A 21,626-nucleotide genomic window follows, 5' to 3' on the forward strand; every position below is an offset into this window, starting at 1 on the left:
GAATTGCAGTGACTCCCACAGATCCTGAAACCACCCTCTCAACTCCTACTGCGTCTCAGGATTTTTAAGGTCTGAAATCTAACACAGTGAGTATGAAAACTGAGGGCCAGTTGTGAATCTATCTATGGAGATAATAGAGGAAACTAAAGGAGCAGAAATCTTCATGAGAGGTAAATGACTCTAAACCTCTGCCTCCTGTTGGGAGGGAGAAGGTAGAGTTTGCTCAGAAACAGGAGCTCAGCTGGATTTCTTTTGGGAACAACCAAGAAAACTGAAAAGTGGCTATAATTTGATCTCTGCTCTGCTTCTGGGGAAAAGCAAATATATGCTGCCCTTTGCTCAGAGCTGAACACAGACTGCCTGTCAATGCAGAGCCCTGGGAGAACATTCTGGATGCAGACTAATGAGCAGCAAACGTGAAGTCCAGTGCTTCACAGGACTATTGGCATAAACACTTACAGGAAGCACACCTCATCCAAAGGCAGTTAACAGATAGAGAACACTACAAGACAGTTTATTAGTTGTCTGCCTGATCTAATCAAACATAAAAGATGCTTTTGGCCATGTGCACACATGTGGGAGTGGGTGGATGAAGGAGAGGATAGAGGCACATGGAGACGTGTCCAAGGATACACACATATCCAAAATCCAGGGTTCCTTCACTCTCCTATTACAGCTGTGCAGCAGAATAACCACAAGATTGATTGCAAGATCAATGCAATCAGCTAGGCAGTGAGAGCTGATTATCTGGGAATTCTGAGTAAAGATTATCCATAACAGAATAAAGGGCTGCTGCCCAGCCAGGTACAAACCATAGGATAAGTGAAAAGTGCATTACAGGCTGCCCAACAGGGACTCAGCATGTGAGGATGAATGAGAAAAAAATTGTGCACTTTTAAGAGAAGTTTAAAAATTCTGTTTAAAGTTTCCATCAGTTACACAAGTGCAAGGCTCATGCAATTTTTGCATTTTACATTTATTCCAGCTATCACTGGTAATATCCACCTGGTTCTTTCTGCCACCTATCAGTTCTGTCCTTGCCATCAGTGTTTAACAAGGATATTTTCATACCATTTAATTTCAAGATATTGGTTTTTTTCCTCAGCAGAGGAATGAACCTATTGAAGTTAATCTGCTGAGGGGTAGAACTGATAACTCTTGTCAGATTTCTAAACAGAATAGCAAAAGTGCAGAGGTCATTTTTATTTATAGAAATATATGAACTGTGTGTGATTAGGCTGAAAATCTCTGAGTTGGTTACAAAGAGATAAATGCCCATTACAAATTAATTAACTTTGATTCTTCATGGTCATTATTGACATAGATCATTATATAGATGATATTTGTTATCTTATAAATATCCGTTAAGAGATGAGGCTGAAAAGAGGATGGGAGAGTCACAATTAGTGTTAATTAACCCTACAGAATGTCTGCTCCCAGGTGACAGTTATCTTGACGTGATGGAAGGCAGCTTGGATTATCTGTGTGGTGTTATTCCCCAAACACAACTTAATCCCAGAACCAGCACAGCACAGAGCTGGGAAAGCCAAGGGGTCAGAAATACACAGTGTACAACAACAAACAACTCTCAACAAGCATAGTCTGTTAAAATACATTAAATCTCATGTGGTGATGGGTCATTGAGGCAGGTGGGAAGAACACAGAAATGTAATAACAAATGCTACAAGGAAGTTGTGAGTCTTTGGGAGACCAAGTGACCTGCAAAAGATCTAATTTTCAGTACCACATGCCAAATCTTACTTGAAATCATAGATTAGAGTCAGAGGATCTCGGTCTCTTATACACAGTAACACTGAAAGTAAGCGAGGCTGAAGTGGAAAGATTCCCTGTGCAAGTCACTGAATGTCACTCTAACACTTTTTTCTATGTATGTATTAAATGTTTTCCACTAGAGATACTATCTTGATTCTTATACATGAAACCTCGAAATAGAGGGCCTTAGCTTCTATTAGCAAATATGTAGAAAAATACTTCCTATTTTAAATAATATATGGTCTTTTTTCCATGTTTCTCATTAATTTCAGAAGTCATTTAAAATGAAAATGAAACCCTTGCAAGATCATTCAAAAAGATCACACTGGATGTTCATTCCTATGAAAAATATTCAGTGATTTCCACTTCTGGTACTTCTGTTGTTGGGGTGGGTGACCATACTCCTATTTTCTTTCTGCTGTTGCTCCCTGCTCCCAGCTTTCAGTTCTTTTTACTTCCACTCCACTCGTCCAAATCATTGTTTTCAGCTACCAGGCAAAAGCCTCTAAGAACACAATCCTTCAGTCTGCTTCAAAAGCCTTGGCACTCAGGTTATAAAAACAACTCTTAAGTGTGCATTTGTCCAAGCTCTAAGAGTGCTTACAGCTGCATTTGGATTATATGAATTTGTAAAACATTCTCCAGTATTCAGATGCTTGAGGTAGTTCATGTATTTTCCTTTCTACAAAAATTCTGTATTTGAGATTAGACACTTCTCCCAGTGGAAATTTCGTCAAGACAAATACATTTATGTGGAAAGTTTCAGCCCCAATGAACTGACATTTTTCTGATGAAAATCTTGCCCCAAACCTCTGAACTATCTCAACATGCAGCCTCATGGTACTTAGGCAACCACTGCCTCAGGCTCTTTACTTTAATTGTATACATTTTCATCAAACTCTAATGCCCCTTGTGGGTTTGTGCAATTTCTGATACGTCACTAAAACATTTACTGTATATTTCTGTTCGTTGATTTCAAGTGAAATTATTTCATCACTTTATGTCTTCTTTTTCCCCCTAGTCCTGATGTATTTTGACGTTCAGAGAATTACAGTTTAACTAAAACCCTTCAAATTGGGGAAGTTTAGCAGAAAATGAACTAAAGTAAAAATATTTCACTTGGAGGCTAATAGGCAGAATGAGGGCAGCGACTATTCAGCCATTCAAGTTAAATAAGGGGCTCATTACTTTCCTCTCTGACAACTGCCCAAATGCCAAATTTAAAGGTTCCATTATTTAAAGGTTCAAGTCCCTCAGTGCTCATGTATTATATAAGTTTTTGTTTTAAAGTAGCGCTTGAAAGTTAAGGTCAAAATCCTGTTGTGTGGTGTTCTGTAAATTGGGTCATTTTACCGCTGTCACCCCAAAACACCTTCCTGGGAAAGAGTTCTCCTGCCCTATAGTTTTTCTGCTTGTGTCTGAAACTCTTTCAGGGAGATGGAGCACAGCTCTGGAAAACTGTTAGAAAAAAATATTTTATAGAAGGATGACCTGGAAAAGAGAAGCTGTGAAATCTCGCCTGTAGATACTTCAGAAATTACAAATTAGAAAACATGATGTGATGCTGCGCTTGACTTGTAAAAGAGACTGTATTTAGCTGAAAGGAACTCAATTTATTTAGTAACCAAATGTATGGAGAGTCCCCCTACATTTGCCTTGGGAGAAAAATACCAGTGGAGAAGAAGAGCTACTTAGAATATAGCTGACACAAGAAAAAGCAAGTTATTATGGGACAAGAACATGTTTAGAATAATTTATATGTTTTCTAATTAATTAATGTTCTGTTAAATATATTGTTTAGTTTAATACTATGTGAGTCCCTTTTCCCTTTCATGAGAGAATATATATAATTCCAAATATTTGCTTCAGGTTTTTAATATTGAATCTAAATGTAGTAATCAAATGTCTGTTTATCAGTCTGATTGCTCATGCTTGGGAATTTTTAATAATTTTTTATCCATAAAATTTAACAGAATATTTTCATAGTCTTAGTGGTGCCCTCAGCTTGCTTTCAAAATCTGTGTGGGCATCCTGAAGTGTTTTCACAGAGATATTCAAAAATACTAGGAAGAAAATTCAGCTCAAGAACGTAGGCAACTTGAACTTTACAAAAGATGCCTATTAAAATAAATTTAATAATTCAGTATTTCTAAATTGAAAATAAAGTTTGAGTTACACAATTGCTCAGACAAGAAAGGTGGGATATGGAACACTTGCTAGCACTGTAGGCAAGCTTTGTGGTGGGGTTATTTCAGTTGTCTGTTAAAGTCACCCAAAGTCCATCACTTCATCAACACTTTTTTGAGGTTTTATTATTTTTTTTTTAACTTAAGGGAAAACATTGGAATTGAAAGTTTAAATTCTTCCAACTTTTATGAGCAGAAAATTCAAAATAGTGTCATCTGGACCAGCAGAAACTCTTTATTCAATTTAGCTGAAATTACATTTGTTATTCTGCTCTTTTTGATTGTATATCAATAATTTTTTAAAAAGTAATTTCAGTGGAGAAAAAACAGGACTACATCTTCAGTGGTAAATTAGAAGTGTCCAGAGTCATTCCTTGCCATTGAAGTCAGGTCTCACAGACAGGACTCCATCCATTCTCCTAAACACTTTTAACATCCAAAATCAGGCTAACCCCATGCAAACTGCCTGCTGTTAAGGATTTCTAACATGTGCCAGCTACCAAACAATGCCTTGTTTAAGTCTGCAAAAACATAAGCAAAACCACATTGCAAAATTTTAATAGTCCATAGATTTCCAGTGATCAGGAGCATTCCCTGCTCCTTTAGAATTTGCAAATATGAGTGTTGTCAGAATTTCCCAAAGAATTAAAAAACTCATATTCTTTCCAGTTTTAAAAGTCTAGAAAATTTGTTCATATGTCAAAACTAGTAACAGCTAACATTGAAAAATTGATATTAATAAGACAGCATTTTAAAATAAAATTTTTCCTAAAATCTCCAGCAGCTCTACCAAAGAGACAGAAGGCAGATGCAGAGACCACAATTTCTCCAAAAATTCCATGGCGAGTCTGTGACACAGCTAAAATTTCAAATCCAGTCTCCTGGACTCTATTCCAATGATTTCATAATAAATCTTCCTCAGGAGGAAAAATAGATAAAGAAAACACTGAAACACCCAGATTGGCCTGGCATCTTTCACTGCTGAAAGAGTTGAAGCATTTCGCTTCATGGTGTGGAGCAGGAGTGGGCAAAATGCCTGGATTCTCAACAACTGTGAAAGTAGGACTCTTTAGTTATTTTGTGTAGGGGAAATGTATGAATTTGCAATCAGGACAGCTTGTGGTACCATGCTGAAATGTAATCAGTTTTCAGTGTGCAGAGAGTCCCAGAATAACTTTCTAACAGCAACATTAGAAAAAGACACTCCTTTTTCCCCAGGCTGTTTGTACCTCCAACATGTAATTTTGCCATTAGTTAAGTGTGATGAAAATTAAGTCACTTGTACAGACCAATATGCTCACTCAATCAACCACTAATTCTTTTTTTCTTTGGTACCCACTCAGGGCTCAGCTCAGGAATAAATTGGCTGCAGAATTCAAGCTGCTAAAAGCTTTTTGAGAGTCTTTAGCACTGCAACCACACTGCCTTCACCAGAGCTGTAATCTATGAGGAGAGAGGAAGGGCATGCTAAGGTTTCAGAGCCATAACCCAAGCTCTTGCCTCAAAACATGTCTTCTACCACCATGTGGATATTTGACATTGCAGGCAGGCAGCTTTCCAGCTGCCAGTGATCTCACAGGCACTTAAGGAAGCACATAGAAGAGGACCTCTTTGAGCCTCTTAATTCTTACATCCATTAATATTTTCAGCTTCTCTATTTGGTAGCATGGTTTGCTGATGGAGTTCAGAGGTGGGTTTGTGCAGAGACTACACATAAAAATGGATGTATGAGCACAGTCCAGTGGATCTCCTGGTCCAGTAGACTCCAGCAGGAGCCAAAATCAGACAACTAGAGGGGAAAAAGAAAGCCTGCAGCAATGCTTTTCTAGTGCAGTCCATCAGGCATGCTGTAATCATTGATTAAAGATACTGTCCAAAACCTGTCCCCTTTTTCAACCAGATCCCCCTGAAATTGGAAGATCGACTGCCTGGGCTTTTTATATTGGACATCTCAAGGAAAACAAGCTTATGCACTGTCCTTTGATGCATCACACAGAGAGCAATCCTGCTGCTCACTGCATTGCTAAGGGAATAGGAAGGCAAACAGCTCTGGCTTTGGTACTAAAAAGAGTGAATACATTGAAATTTTTTTTTCTAGGCTGAGGTCTTGAAAGCTGCAATCGACCTGCAGTCAGACTCTGAGATCTCCCCAGTCAGACACGAAAAAGTGTATTAAGATCCTGCTGCACCTTCTAGCACATGGTGCCACTCTCTTCTGTCCAGAGTTCCATGTCCACTCCCAGCAGAAGGATGCTTGTTCTGGGCCTTGGCAGCCCCACACAAAATATGTCCTTCTTGCACAAGAGCAACCTTTCCTCTGCCCAGCCCTGGCATTTCACAGCTCTCTGAAGTATTTTTTTCAATGTTAGCCTGCAGTCCAGTCTGTCTGCAAATGTCAGTGCCTGTCTCAGAGCAAAACTGTGCCATCCTTATTGCTGCTGCCCGATGCTTCTGCTCTGAGTGATCATTTCTCCCCCAACGCATCGCCCACTCCATCACGGGAGGGGAAGGAAGGACTCTGGTGGATGATTTTAAATAGGCAGGAGGGACTGCAGTCCTATGGGGACACTGCCCAGATGTGGCACAAGCTGCCGTGGCAGGCTCATTTCATATCCTCAGTATCTCGTATCACTCTTGTCTTTATGGCCAGTTTGCCTTTCTTCCCTTTGCACCACAACCGTTCCTGTTCAAGCCACAGTGAAGCTGGCCTTGACTTGTACCTCAAGCATTCCTTTGGAAGGAAAATTGTATCTGTGCAGCTCTTGGGAGTAGTGTTTTTCTTCATCTAGCAGAAAAAAGTGCAGAAAGCACCCAAAAGCAATAGTAGGAAGTAACTAATTAAGAAAATGCTGTATTTAGAAGTCTTAAGCAAAATTTTCCAGCTATTTTCCCCATCATTTCCCTATGGAAAGGCAAATTAGTGGTTTTATCTGGATTTCTCTTCTGCTGTGCTATTTTACTGACTGCAGCAAACATATTTACCTATTTTAGAATAGTGCAATACCTCATTTCTTAAAACACAACGAAACCTCACACAGCTTACTGGCAAATACAGTAAGGATGAGCATTCCTTGCATCGTAAATACTTTTAGGCTAACCAATCACAAATTTTGAGCTGAATCACCTTGCTTGAAGGAAACCCTTTAAAGACTGCTAAAAGAAATGTTTTGTTCTTTTCTGCTTTGCCTGGATTTGGCTAAAAGGCTTTGCACAGCAAACTGGCCAAAGAAGTATTTCTTGACACAGCCACCTTATAGGACACAGCGCAGCAAAGGTGCCAATGAGAGAAATGGGCTAAGATTTTTCAGTTATAAAACTAGTTATTTCATCTAATTACCAAATATTTGGGGTCATTCTTTCCAGAGGACAAATGTCTAGCTCAGTTTAGCTCAGTTATTGGCTTTGTGCATAAATAGAAACATTGGAAGTAATTTATAATAGCAGGTTTATAAAGAGTTTTGAAACAAGCAAACATTAGGAAAAAAGCCAAAATCTAATTGATGGGTTCTGAAAACAAAATTTTCCTATGGGCAGGTTTTTTTCCTGCAAAAATTTTCTGCCAATGGCTTCTCAACTCTTATATAAAAAAAAAAGGTTGATCAGTGCTTCAGATTTGATACAGTATAAGACCAGGACTATTCAGTTGTAAGAATAAAAGAAATGAAAACTTTTGTAGGTGTTATTCCCACCTTTATTTTCTGACTCTAAATGCAGTGAGCTCTTTTGACTGAGAATTGCTCATAAATATTTTTCACAGAATTAATCAACTTATAGAAAAAAAAAATTTATACCAAAATGTAAACTTCAGTGACATTTACATGTTTGAACACACCTCCTTTTTAAGTAAAAAATAGCAAAACCATTGGAATCTTCAAGAAGTTTCACTGCAACAGTGAAACAAAATCATATTCTCTCACTTCAAACAAAAGTCTTTCCCTGCATAAGTAAAATTTAATTCTGTTTAAAACTATTAAAAATTTTCACATCTCATTTTGAACTATGCAAGATATTTTCATTTTTTTAAAATCTTTCCTACATTCCAGCCATATCCATCACCACACTGTCTGTGTGATCAGTTAGGAATTGAATCAGAACAGGCTACAGTGGAAACTTTCTACACAGGGGGCATATCACTCCTGCTCCAGTTGTTGCTTTGGCACATTTGAATAAGGGCTTCCACAGAGGAGTTTAGTCAAGTTTGATTATTTGACTTTTGGAGTGCATTCAGTTCAAGTTTGTTGGGTTCACTCCCATGGATAAGCTCTGTTTCAGTATCCCTCACTTTCTAGTCCAACTTGCTTTGTAATGTCACACATTATTAAATAGTTGGTTTTAAGCTGTCTTAACATCACAGTGAATAACTCTAACAGTAGAGATGTCAAGTAAATATAACGATTACTGTGAAGCTTCTAACTCGTGGGGGAATTGTGATATTAATTAGGTAATATGTCTAAATTTCAGATGAAAGAGGTTAGTCAGTTCAAAGTTCTTATTATTTCTGCCTTTTCTGAAATATATTAACCCTATCAATATTACACAGAATTCAGTATAGTTTTAGTGCTCCCATATAAGTTGAATTTCTTTTCAATGAACAGCAAAACCACAGAGAGTGTAAGCAGAGCTCTCAGCCAAGTGTTTTTACATCACCAAAGCGGGACACACTTAAAGAGGAAACACAAAAATGAAACATTTTCAATTTGTATCTTTCAAGGACATTATAAACAGGGCAAATAGTATGAAAAAACACAGTTTTGCCTTTCTCTTTGCAGAACACAGTCAAAATGGATTTCCACACTTCACTCCTTGCCCAGCTGAGCCATACTCAGAACCTTTCATCTATTTCAATGAGAGCCTCTTCAGCTTGAAAACACTGATTACTGGGGAATGGAGCATCACTAGGCAGTTACCCTTCCTTTACTCAATTGCTGTCTGAGGTTTCTTTTCCCTGAGGAAGACATCATGCCAAAACATCACAGGGTAGCTGCTGCGGACAGTCAGAGACAAGTAAACAGGGTCAACCTTCTCCCTGAGACAGGTTTTCTCCATGGAGGAAAAAAATGCTCTAAGCAGTGGGGCAGCTGCTGAGACCCTCAAGGGAAGAATGTGTACCCTGAAGTTACCAGTGTCTATCAGTGAGAGGTTTTTCTTATTATCATCTTCCTGTGCAGGATGTGAAGTTCCACAGAAGAATTAAAGTCACCCATGGGGAGAACAACTGCAGCCCTGCTGCCATGAGGGGGGAGCCTGAGGAGGAAGAGACCAGCACTGAGAGCGAGGACAGATGTAATCCAACTTCAGATCACATCTTTTACTGGAGAATGTGAAGACTCACCTGATATTGCTGGACAGAATTCTGGTTGCTAGCAAGGAAATCAGACATTCACAGTGAAATGAGGTTCCTAATACTATGGATAGCAAAAGAGATTTCCAAAACTATGACGTAACTGTTTGTGATTTCATTGAGAAGAAATTAGTCTAGAGCGTTTCAACCTCAAAAAATATGGTAGCAAAATTGTTTTTACTTGAACCTCACTGCAAATGAACAGAAATGCTTTTTGCTTTTTGTTTGACAGGAGGAATTCTATCTTTATATTCTACGTTTCTTAATTTTATAAGCTTCTTATTTTTAGTAAAACACATGCTATAAATATAAAACAGCATTTGGAGATGAATTTATTATTCTGATGTTAGATTTAAAAGATGACTTCCAATTATTGCAACAACATTTTAATGTCCTGAAGTTATCCGAATTGACATGCAAAATACGGAGATTGATAAATATAGAAGTTTGTAATCAGAGATTGTTTTCATTTTGGAAGTGAGCAGAGGAGAAAATTTTTCTGCAAAAACAGAAAATGCAGATTTAAGAAAAAGCTTTTGATAAATATGTCTTAACTGAATTATTTTGATTGTTTTATATATATATATATATATATATATATATATAATAACTCTATTTAAAAGACACTTTTTTTTCTTTTGAGATTATTTTGGGCTTTCAATTCTTCCAAGACACCAGATTTTCAAGACACTAGATAAGAAACTTACCTAGTGCTAACCTAAACATTCTCTTAGCCTCAAAAATGTATTTAATCACATTTTCTAAATTATCAGCAGACTAAAAATCATTTTGCGTTCCCACAGCTCCAAATGAGTTGAGCACATCCCTTACACTAAGTACCAGTATTACTTATTCAACAACCCAGGAGAGCTGCATGACCTCAGCATCATTTCTGCAAAAGAGATCAGAAAAAAATACCCAAGTATTCAACCTCCTGTGATGGGTCAGTGCCAGAGCAAAGCCCAGAGACCCACAATAAGATGTTATAACTTGAAGCCACCTTCCTGCTCTGCCTGTGCAATTAGAGAGGCACTCCAGTACACCCAGCTCACCCTGCTTTGGATTTCAGGAGCCACATGGAGACTTCCCTGTTTTGCTTCTCAAGTTTCTCCTTTCAAGTTTGTCACCTCATTTCTAGATGCTCTTCAGACAGCCAGGATAACACCACCCCTCTGTGTACTGGCGCCAAGGCACATCAAGAGCCAATGTCTGACTACTCAGACTGAAGACCAAACTTGTGCTGTTATTTCAGAACAGTGCCACTCACTCCAGTGCAACATTCCAGTTTCCTTTTGCTGTGGAATGATATTACCTCATTTTCATCCTGAGCTAAAGTGTAACCCATAAGACTCTCTAAGCTTGAATTGTCTACAACAGAAACAAGACCTTTTCTGTTATTCAGTAAAAGAAAAAAAAATAAATAAAGCAAAGAAATGAAATTAAATGCTAAGAGACACTTTATAGATCCAGATTATTTGGTTGTGTCTTTCTCGCTGCATGAATTCATCTGAGGAAACAAATATATATGAAGATGCCACTTCAAATTTCTACTCAGAAGGATATTTTATTGTTTGGATGAGCCACGATGTCACACCACATTACTGAGTAGCACAACCCCATGTTCCTAATTCACAAAAGTCTGTCTCCTTGCTCAAAACCAAAAGTGGCATAAACCCATTTATAATTTAAGTAAGTTGCTGGCAGTTCCTAAAATGTCTTTCCTGGAGAATAATGAGATAGACCAGTGGGGTAAGAAACATGATAAGTGACTGTGCACTAGAAGGCATAATGAATAGTTGCTCTGTCCCTGGCAAGTGACTGTGGTACCAGAGAGCCCTGTCATGCGCTGTCTTTTATGGCAAGTCATAAATTAAAACTGATTTTTATTGTGAAAGCTTCTGTCACTGCAAGGAGGAAGGACAATATAGTGCCACTTTTCTTTCCAGGATTGCAAATCAAGGCCAAAATCTCTCCTAATGTAAATGATGTCAATACATTCATTTCAGCTGAGTTTTACCCACATTTATAATGAAAAAAGTCATAAACTACTTCTGTTTTAATTTAATTGGAGTATTGATTCTTCAAAATTGTTATGTTAGATTGAATTTTAGTTACCAGTGTCACCCTGTAAAAGACAATCTGGCACAAAAAGCTGATTCTGTCTATAAGTCAATGGGAGTAGACAGGAGGATAGGTATTAGGGAGATGAAAAAAATGCTGTTTGAATTTATAATGCCAGAGAAGTATCTGTCTTCTAGTGTAATCACCACAGATGATCAGTAGAAATAAGGACAATCTACTACAGCCTGCACAAATAGAAATCCAGCAACACTTCCAAAATAAAATGTTACTTTTTTTTGTAATGAAGTTTTCTCTTTTGCTTCTCATAACTTAAGAGGAGTCAAAGACCTAATTTAAGGTTAACTTTGCTGCTAATAGCAGCAAGCGACCAGCAGGACAGCACAAGTTTAACCACCTTTACAAAGCCACAAAGCTGTGACAACATCCTGCACGGACTAGCAGTGTTGGAGGGCTGCCCATGTGCGGCAGTCTGGACTAAAAATATGCTCATAGTGTAGTTTATATGATCTTTCCATATCTTATGTCTTTCTTTCCTGTCAAATTGCTTTCTTTCAGGAGAATATACACACATACACATATTTATGTGCGCAGAGATGTCTCTCTATACACATTTGGAAGGAGAGAGGAACTGACCCAGGATTCAATTCACTCAGGACTGAATTCCTTGCATTTCTTGTTGTTTTGCCCCATTCCAGGAACCATTAATACTTCTCAGGTTAATTTTTTTCAGCCCAAATTGTGCTCCAGGCCGTGTTTGTTTGTACCTTACAGTATCCTGCTGCCCTGCCCATATGAACTGCAGGGCTGTGCCACCATGGATGCTCACTTTACTCAACACCTAGGACAGCCACATCAGCGGCTCACTTGTATTTAATTAAAACTACTGGAAAAACAGGACCTAGAGGATGCTGGAAATATTCTGATCATCCTGAAAAATTGTATTTGTGAAGTGGGAGGAATGCAAACAAGTGTGGGAATGGAGTTTTGCTCGTGGGATCAGCAGGAATGTGCACGGCAGTGTGCACACAGGTGTGTGCTTCTGTGGCATTGGACTGACTGGGCAAGGGCCAGCGCACCTCTGGAAACACTGCAAGTGTCTCTGCAAGATCTGCACCACAACTAAGGTATTTTTTCTTCCAGCTGTGCTGAGACCAGTGAGGACTGGAGCTGGCTTGTTCAGACCACAGCATTACAGACACATCTGCACACCCCCTCCACACACACCTATCCAAGTACATGCATCCACATGTGCTGTCTGCAAGGGCTAAGAATTAAATTGGCAGCTGGTCCTCGAGCTGAGAGCACATTGATATTGAAATAAAGTAAATCAGATCCTTGTGACCTTGTGACCTTGTGATTTAGAAGCTTCTTTCTAGACACAAATAAACTTCTGATAGAACAGCTTTCTATCAAGAGAAAACAACTTAGGTAGCATTTTCTCAAGGACAAATATTCTCATAATAGCACTTATTTAGACAGAGGAAACTATTAATTTATTCTCCCCCCAGTGAAATTCCATTGAATGTTCTGAACTCTCTGCCTTAAATTGGAGCTACTCACACCCATACACTTTCTGTGATCCAGACTCTGATTTCTAGTTTCATATCACTAATCAGATATTTCCCTCTTGCATTCATTTAATTATACCATATTAATAAACCTTGACTTTTAGACAGGAGCTCGATGAGCTGTATTCTCAACATGATGCACACGAAAATCCCCATGGCATCATCAACAGTAGGGCACATGTGGAGAACTGATTATAGCCTTTAGGTTTTTAGCCATTGCTACCTTACTTTTAGATTATTCCTCTGGTGATTTCTTGAGTTACAACACACATACTGCAGTTCCTGTCTTTGCTGAAAACCCTTCCTATGAACACTATTAAAAGGTTCAATTTATGAAAAATAGAATTTTAATCTAGAAAATGCATATTTGAGACACCTCATGGTGAAAGAAATCACCTCAAAGTACAGCCAAAGAGGTTACAAAAGCAGGTCACAGAAATCTGGTTTCCTAGGGAGCTTCTGTCCATTAGAAAAATGTAAGCAGCTACTGGCAGCTCCAAACTGCACACATTAAATGTGTCTACAAAGGATTTTGACAGGTCTCTACAAATCTGGGACTTTCTGTCCCTGTAGCACATTTCCAGTTTTATGGCAAGACAGAGGTAAGAAGCAGAATGGTTTCTGTGCAACTGTTCCTTACTGAATGAACACTCCTTTGGACAAATATTCATTTATTCTGAGGTCACTTGCAAATCTCTGGATAGTCTAAAAATGTTTTATTTTACTTAGTACCTTTTCACCTTTCTTTTTTCCTCTAACAATTGGATATTATGACCCAGTATGACTACATTGCTGATATATTTGAGATTCTGCTGCTGAATTCAAGGTTAGCTCAGAAGTACCGAGCTCACAAAGCAAGATGTTCTGCCCTAAGTCATTTAAATTACTTAGGATGGGAAAGGTAACATTGTGAAAATATTTAGAAGGTTAGAAAGTGAATAACCCTTCACTGTTTTGGTCTGGGTATTATGCCTTAATAAAATATACAATAATAAATAGTCCCTTCAGTTACTCAGATCAAATAAAGTAATTCATCCATGGCATGATTTTATGAGTCTAGCTACAGGAAGTTATGTATATAAAATAAGAGCTAAGAGATTTGCATAGTCCTCAGCAACAGTGCAGTTCACAGTTTGAACAAAATGACATTACAAAATGTAATGTGTATGCAGTACACAAATTATTTGTATTCACTCACAAGCACATCTGATAGATGCAATAAGAGAAGAATTTTCTGAAAGTGACGAAAGTTGAAACTTTAGTTAAATGTTTGATTTTCAGAAAGCACTGATAAGACACTTGCAGGAAATTGGGAGTGTTAGAGTGATCATCCACAAACTGAAAATCATGGGAGGAACTTCTGAAGAATTATAGCTAAATGAAAAGATCAAGTTGTTCCTACTTCTACGCAGAGTGCTCTTCATCTGCAGCAGTAAAAAGACCCTTGGACTTTTCCTCAGAGCAGGACTTTCCAGCTACTAGATCAGTGCCATATCACATGTCACTTTGTCCTTTAATTATAACTGGAAGGCAAGAAAATGTCAATGTTTGCAGCTCTGAGAGACAGATACAATTCAATAATTCACACTGGTGCAATTGTGCATCACGGTTGGCTGCAGCTTTTATAGGATCTTAGAGAACTTTGCTGGAAAGTCTGTAATAAAATGATCATTGCTTTAAAGCAAAATTCAACCTGTTCTCCTGAAAAAAAAAAAAAATCTTCCTCTGTTAAGAAAACGTAGGGTTTGCTTATCTTTTATCAGGTATTCCATGTATTTGAGTTTATCTGCTTGTTTTCTACTTAAACTGCCCATTTCTAATCAACACATGTTCTGTGCTTTTTAGGCACCTGTTCCTTTTTGTTTCCCCTGCAATGTTCATTATTACCCGTGACAGATCTTTTCCTAAGACTGCTAAGCAAAGCAGAAGGCTACTCCAGAGCAGCATTGCTCTCCCTGGGCAATTCAGACAAGATCAATATTCATTAACACCAGTAATTCACCACACAAGGGGACAGTGCCTTAAAAATAAACCTCTTAAAGACAGACACAGAGAAATGTTACCCACATGGATAAGACACCACCATCTATTTTCTACACACCCTCTGGACAACCCATATTGGTGTTAATCGCTGGCACTGCAGCATTTTCCTTCTGTCCAGCTGCCCTCTGCCCCTGCCTCTTCTTGTTTTGCTGTCCCTGAGCCTCTGGTGAATTCTTTCTTCCTCCCAGGAGCCACAACTTCTGCCTGGTCCAGTTCCAACCCGGACTCACTCCCAACATTGTTCCTTCTTCTGCTGTCAGATTCAGTTTCTGATAGAAATCTCATGGCTGCAATGATTTCTTCCAACTCTACCTTCACCAATATTGCATAAGAGAATCTTATCTTTGGAATATCTCTAAGCTGTGACATTCCCTATCCATGCAAACAGGTGAAACATTCAGCGAGGCTGTGATCCTGCTGCATCTATATGCTGCAACATGCTTTGGTACAAACCAGCACAAACCTGTGAAGAACTTTAGCTTTAGTTTAGCTTGAAGAATGCAGGCTGGTTTGGGATTTTTTTAAGTACATAAACAAATTCAGGGGAAAAAAAATTACCAACATCCTAATTTATCTGTCTCTACTCCATGCATTTCCATTTTCCTCAGTTTTCTTAGCACCTGACCGTATGACGATAAAACATGTCAAAGGAAATTTTAAAATGTGGAAAAATGTCAGTGTGATTGGATTTTTCTATACTGTTATGTGCACAAGTGTAAAGCAATCTTTACTGTATTTCTCCTTTATTCATGATATGGTGAAATATATTTATTTAGGAACACTACATTTTTTTTGTAGAAAACAAACGAAAAAAGAAATAGAAACTATTTGAATTTGAATGAAATGTTTCATTCTTAAGTATTTGAGTTTGCATTTGAGGGTATTGAGGCTTTTCATTCCTTGATTGCAATGAAATTTTAAAAACTTAGAATACATACTATAATTTAATTTTTTTTTTATATGCAAAACTCTCATTAAGGACAAGGTTTTTACTAAATACTATCTATATCTATATTTACCTTAGGTGGAGATAATTTGATTAAAAAACAGTGGGGTTTTTTATTGATAAATATTTTAAAAAATATGTTCAAATGAGTCTAACAGTCTCATCTATTTCTTTTGTGAAAGAAGTAACAGATGAAGCTAGATGAAGACACTTTTTAAAGAAAGTCATTATATATTTCAAAAAAAGTCATAATATATTAATCATTAAGTCTGCAACAGTCTTAACTCGGTAACTCCAATGGCTTCACTGGAGCTAAGGTGAGATACACGATGCAATAAAAGCTCAATTCTGATATATATTTTAGCTATTTATACCTTGTTTTACATCCCATGAGTTGGATATTTCTCATGGGCTTGAGGAACACTTGATCTGTTAGATGGGGGTTTTTTTCTTAATCTTTTACTTCTTGCTCCTGATACTAATTAAAATAATAACAAAGCCATGGTGAGATGACAGTAATAAGCCTTTAGAACAACAGAGGCATTACATGATGCTAAGACAAGCATAAAACAGAGACCAGCTACAAAAAACAAATTGCTAGAATGTACCCAGTCTTTTTTAATAATGGGTTTCCAAGCTGAATTTAATTAAAACCATGAAGGTTTCAACACATGAAATGAAAAGGAAATAAGAAATATAAAATGATAAGGCCAAAAGGCAATCATTCATTATGACATCCTACCAACCCTCAAGATGAAGAACATGACCACAAAACTGAACATCCTCAAGAATCAGGAACCTGGAATTGCAGCATGCCAGATTCAGGTTGGCTTGACCTTATCTTTCTTGTTTCATGGAACAATGTTTCTTTGAAGTCACCTAAAATTTTTTCTGGCTTGTTTTGTTTTTATGGAGCTTAATATCAAACTGCACTTCTCTGTTCAGTGCTCTGGTTTTGGAGCGCCCAAAAGATTTACAACGGTGAAAACTACAATATGTGAAAAATGCTGAAAAGTAATAACTTGGATTTGAAAATGAAAATACAGTTATCATCTTGAGAGAGCTGAAGAGTTATTGCTTTTCCCCCTAAAATCCTCTTAAATATTGGTCAGCATATTCTGTATTTCTGAATAGCATTTTCCCACTGAGTTATTCTTTAAAAGTACTGACCAACACAAAACACATGAAAGCTGTTTCTTGGTCACCTGATTCTTTCTTATATTCTTAGATCATAATTGTGTTTTAAGTTTTCTTTTTCTTATCCTTCCACTGTCATGACCAAAAAGTTTACAGCTGATGACAGCATCCATTTCATTACGTAGCCATTTGTTAAACTCCTTCAAGATTGATTATCACCCATATTGCTGATGGGTTTGCTTGCCAGTTTTAATATGCTTCCTCATTCCTCCAAGGTAACTGCATGTCTTTTTGGCAGATTGCTTTAAACTGAATTGATAACGACTTTAATATGTTGATAATTTGATAACACAGCCCTCAAAATTATATTCCAGCTGCTTGCAGATTGCTGCTTGGCCACACCATTTACAGGAGGAGTTAATTGTGAAAGACTTGCAATTCTACATAGGCAAATGTCACAAACCTTATGTATTAGCATGGAACACACCTGGAGGAACTCCCCTGAAGTTAAACCAGATTTATACAAATAAAAACTGAGAAAACTGATATCTGCATGCACAAAAAAAAAGGAAAATAGTCATAGACCATTTTCATCCACTCCAATGGCTGTCAGATAATTTAAATTAAAAACAAAAAGAAATTCACCATATAAAGTAGTAGGCATACCTTTTCTTTGTTGTTTTCAGACACTTATTTTCTGCAACAGAACAAGAGCATCTTTGCGTGGGGTGGTATTGCCAGCAGTTTCTAATCAAGGTATCATTATTTCAAAACCTAATTACTTTAGTCAAGCATCCTAATTTAAAGAGTAGTCTCAGTTTATATGAAGACCTCACTTTCATAACAAATACTGAATACCCCCTGTGCCTTGCATTGATTTAATTAATGTTGCTGCTCTATTCTCTAAAAACAATTATCGGGCTTGCTCTCATCTTTGTGTTGACCCTGGATACAGTGAGTAAACACAACTCCCTGCCCTCTGTGCCATGTGTTGTATCTGTACCCTGAGTTGCACACGTGGCTGAGCAGTGTTCTTGACTTTGTAATGACTTATCAAAATGGGATAACCTGCTTGAATGTCACCACAGAGAAATAACAAGCTCACTTTTTTTTTTTTTGCATTAGAAGGAATTTAAATTTCCTTAATCTCAAAAACTTTAAGTAGACCAACAAATACTACTTGTCACAGAGCTTTACACTAGTTTGGAAGGGGGAAAGGAACAAAACCAGGCTCACCAGTGATGAGCAATGGGATGGTGTGCCAAAACTTTAGGAAGCCAGTTGATGTAACCTTTTTGGATTTCAGTAAATCTTTCAATAGTGTCTCTCATACTGTCCTTCTGGTCAAACTGTTCAGCACACAGATGGATAAACACATCATGGGATGGGTGAGCAACTGGCTCATGGCTTGGGCACAAAGGGTTACAGCCTGACAGAGCTCAGGAAGTGTTTGGACAATACTCTTGGGCACATGATGTGACTCTTGGGGTGTCCTGTGCAGGGCTGGGAGTTGGACTTGATGATCCTTGTGGGTCCCTTCCAACTCAGCTTATTCTGTGGTTCTGTGATTTAGTCAACTGCGAAACAACTGTATTTTAAAGAGTTGGTTCCAAACCACCTGTTAAAATGCATTTTGAAATGCACCCACAGAACTTTCTTTGAGTCCAAAAAGTTTATTAATGAAAAATATGAAGCACAAGTATGATTCTCAGCTGACATTAAATCAGCAGGACTTGACATCAGAGGAATACCTGGCTCCAAGTATACTTTTCATTGCTAGTGAAATATGTATATGTAGAGCTTGGACTAACAATGGAGGTTTCGGATCAGAGGTTGGAAGTGCTGACTCAACATATGGCTCCATTAAGTAAATTATAGTGAATTGTTTTTAAAGCATAAATTACAAGTGGCTGGCACTTACATGTGTAACTATACATATTGATCAGCAGCAGAATGAGAAATACAAGTGTATTTGGAAGACTGCAAGGTGTTCATATTGGAAATACCTACAAAGACATGCTTTTAAATGACTGCACAGGAACTCTGGGACCGAGCAGCATGCATTTGAATTCAAACCTTCCATCCTACTGAGCTAAGTACAGCTTCATACCATTCCCTTAGGTCCTGTCCCTGGTCACCACAGAGAAGGGATCAGTGTCCACACCTCTGCTTCCCCTCGTGAGGAAATTTCTTACACCCTTCCATACTCAGCCTCTTCTGCTGGAGATAGAACAGGGTGTTTCTATATTCTCTTGTTTGATATATTTACTATTTAATATTATTTCATTTGAAAATTAATGAAGATAGTTCACTACAAGTAGTTATGAATTTGCCATTCTCTGCGATCTCAGCATTAGGATAGTGAGAGCTGCAACAGCTTCTCATTGAGAGTACTGGAGGAAATGTGTCTGGCTAGTCTAAAGGCAGAACTCTAAGTTTAAATTGCAGGGAAGGGCTGGAGTATCTCACTCAGAACTCCCTTCTGGCTCTGTGTCCTTTCCTCACAAAGCTGATACAAAAATAATGAATTCTTAATAATCTGATATTTTGACACTTTCTAATCTTAAATTCTAAATGGAGAAATTAAAATTTTATTCAATTTCTTTATTAAAATTATATTTTACATACAAAAAGGAAAAAACACCCTGTGATATTATGATTCTTTGCACCAAGTTATCAAGGAAAATATTTGTAAACACCAACATAAATAGGATTTTACTCTTTCATGTTTCTAGCTGAACAAATTCCAAACACCATATCTTAATGAGGGTGTATCATCTTTCCTGACTATAAAACTGGAATGTTTCAAGACTCTTTTCACTCTATTATCCTCTTTTTCCCTCATTTTCTACATAAATCTCCTGCTTCATACTATCTGAATACTTCTGAATTCTTCTTTGGCAGCTCTTTGTATCTTTCTGACACTTCATAGTTCGCACTCTTCTTAGACTGCAAGAAATATTGTCTTATTTGTTTGGTGAAAAGGAGCATGTAGCAGGGATGGAATCTCAGTGAAGGAGAAATAGATGTATTCAAGTATTTCCTCTTGCCTTACCCTTATCAAAAACTCAAGACAGACCTTGGAGACTGTGGGATGTGCATAAGTGAGCTAATGTGAGCTAACACAGGGCTCATACAAACTTCCTAAGAGTTCAGAAGCATCTAGAAAACACCCCTGTTTTTGTTTTCTCCTGCTCCTTGCTGAGCTGCCGTGAGCTGCCCCATATCACCTTTTCCTGACTTCATGCTTGGCTGGCATCTGGTTGCCATATGTTTGTATTGTTATTTCTCTACCCTTTTATTGTAGACTGCACATCCTGATGGATATCAATCTACAGTACAGACACTCCTTCACATGCAAAGGACATTTAAAGTAATTGTCAAAAACGTAAAGAGGAGAAACATCTAGAAAATAATATAGCCCAAATACAATGCTATGTTAGGAAATCACAGAGAATCAAACAAAAGAGCAGGTTGGTTACATTGTTGCTTCTTTTTTTCCTAACTAAAGAAAGAATTCAATTCATATTTTGATAAAATGGTGAAGAACTGTCATTAAAGAGTTCCTTGAACTGAGGTAGTTCACCTAAGATCATTTAGTCTTCAGTAGAATGGGAAAAGCACCATTAATAAACAAGAATTAGTATTTAGGTTGTGTTGATTTTCCACGTGCAAGATAATTTCTACTTAGGTGAATGTTCCCAGAAACTTTAACTAATTTACCTGTATAACTCTTCTCAGCCTGGAGCTTGGGAGATGGAGAAAGGTGAAGGCACATCTTAAAAATTGTGTGAGGCCACGCTCCTCAAGCACACCAGCCTGAGCTAGAGTTAGTATTTTTACCACTGAGTATTTAATAACATCTCAATATTTGTTGATATTCCAGAATACTGATGGGATGACAAGGCAGCATATTTCTTGTATGAGCTCCACTAGAAATCATTTGAGCAAAGAGGCTCTTCATGAGGCCTAGTGTATGATCAGTAGCAATTACTTATGCAGATGCAGAGATGCTCTAGCAGTATTTCTATACTTGGAGGATCCATTGATTTTTGGCAGGAGATTTAAATAATGGATGAGTTGAATATGAGGTCCCCAAGGGAAAAATGTATCATGCAAATATGTACAAATATATCGCTCACTTTTGCTTTGAAAAATTCAATTGTCAGTACATGATTTTCACAGTCAGGTGAGCAACAGGAGAAAACCTGTCTTGTGGAGATGCTTGTTTTTATGTTAGTATTACAATGTAAAAGCTCTTAGAGTCAAGAAAAAGCTGATATCCCAAATAGCTGGGGGATAAAGGGTGGGTGGGAGTGGTGACCTTGGTCATGGAGCACTCTGAGCACATCAGAGCATCGCTCACTGTGGGGGCTTGCTTGAACCACATTAGTCTTGTTTCTTCCTTTTTCCCCTGGCACTGTGATTAACTAAGGACTACACTTTCATATTTGAAGTGTTCCAGGCACATTAATTGGTTTGCAAAGTTTGTGCAATCCCTCACTCTGACAGCTCTGCCTCGCTGATCTCTGAAGCATCACCAGGGCAAC

Source organism: Corvus cornix, chromosome 7 (assembly GCF_000738735.6).
Source record: "Corvus cornix cornix isolate S_Up_H32 chromosome 7, ASM73873v5, whole genome shotgun sequence".
NCBI classification, from domain to species: domain Eukaryota; kingdom Metazoa; phylum Chordata; class Aves; order Passeriformes; family Corvidae; genus Corvus; species Corvus cornix.